Source organism: Tenrec ecaudatus, chromosome 13, assembly GCF_050624435.1.
Source record: "Tenrec ecaudatus isolate mTenEca1 chromosome 13, mTenEca1.hap1, whole genome shotgun sequence".
NCBI classification, from domain to species: domain Eukaryota; kingdom Metazoa; phylum Chordata; class Mammalia; order Afrosoricida; family Tenrecidae; genus Tenrec; species Tenrec ecaudatus.
In genome coordinates, this window is record NC_134542.1 from 101,065,869 (window position 1) to 101,067,622 (window position 1,754).

Here is a 1,754-nt window from a genome sequence, read left to right on the forward strand (position 1 = left end):
CAAAACATATTTAGTGGGGAAGAGATATCCGTTGTTACGAACGGTGCTGGAAAAAGTGGGATATTCACCTACAAAAGAATGAGACAGTCCCCCCCCCACACACACTTGACACCATGTAAAAAAAACAAAACTAAAGATGGACCAAATACCTTAATATAAATCCAAGAACCATAAAGTCCATCAGTGAAAAGAACAGGGACAAACAAGTGCCCTTCCCCAGGGCATAAATAAATATACTAAAAAACATGATGAAAACTATTCACCCTATAGAAAGCAAAATAAAGGAATAGGTTTTTCTAAAAATACAACACTGGATTTCTGCAAGATGGTGCTGAGATAAAATGGGCCATATTGGGAGCTCCATGGTGATTGCTGAGCATGTGGTTCTGAAAGCTTAATGGGGGTCTTGGGCTTATAATTAACCCTCACAATACCCCAGAACTCTGCTCCAACACCCTCCCCACAGTACTATCAGGCTGAGCTCCAGTGACTTGTGGTCTGAGGTCTTGGCTATCCTGTGGTGCAATGACTTTTAGTGCCATTGTTGGACTCCCTCTTGACTTCCACAGGGATCCCCCTCTGCCAGTCCCCAAGTCTGCCTTCTGTGGCATTCCCGTAGTGACCGGAATCCACACTCACCATTTGTGATGCTCCTCCTGTTGCTGGCTCCCATGCTGCAGTTGCTTACTGGGAAACTGGCCTGCATAGCATTGACCTCACTGCCCACAACCATTCTGCCTGTGCTACCTTAGAGGGACACCTGATCTGCCCTCCAAATAAGTAATCTCAGCTGTCTAGGGTCAGAGTAAATCCCTAGTGAGACAGAAAAACAGGTGATCCTACAGCACGGTTTGCTACAGGTAACCATCACAATCATTATAACTAGCCTCCTAGAGCGCACTCAGGGCTCATGGACTCCCAGGAAGATGGCACTGAGCTCTACCAAAATGACATGCAGACAACAACCCTCAAGAGCAACCTCAACAAGAAAACAAGAGAGACAAAATGCAATGTAGGGGGAAGACCTCAACATAACATTGCTAAAAAATGAAGCAAACATTGAATTTCCACCTAAAGAAATCATCAGAATGTTCCTTTGAGTCATATAGGATATGAGGGAATTGATACAGAAATAGGATGAAATAATAGAAAAGTTGGAGCCCATATTCCAAAGGGGAAGAAAGAGTTAACGGATGAGGTAACAGACTCAACGAATAAGGTAAAGACCCCACCATCAGGCTAGAAGAGGCAAGAACTGTATCCATAATCTTAAAGATAGCCAAGTAGATTTCAAAAAATGGGGAAAGCAATCAATCAAAATAGTCAAAGAAGCTGAAGACACTCTGACAACAATGAGTGATGCTATGAAGAGGAACAGCATTCAAAGAACAAGACACAATAAAGAAATCTCTAGCCAAAATAGTGAGGGAATTCTTGGAAGAAAATTTCCCAAATGTAATGAATGAGAACCAAACCATCATCTAGGAAGCAGCAAGGACGCCAAAAAGACTGAGCCCCAAGAAGAATACATCAAAGCATATTGTAGTCAAAATTTCCAACTTTGATGAAAAGTAGAAAAATCATGAGAGGCTAGGAAAAAAAAGCAGTAACCTATAAGTGTACTCAGATAAGAAAATGCTCAGGTTTATCAGCACACACAACAAAGAGGAGAGAGTGGAGGAACATCTTCTGAAGGTTGAAAAAAAAACAGCAACCCACAATTCCTCTATCCTGCCAAAGCATCCATCAAAGTA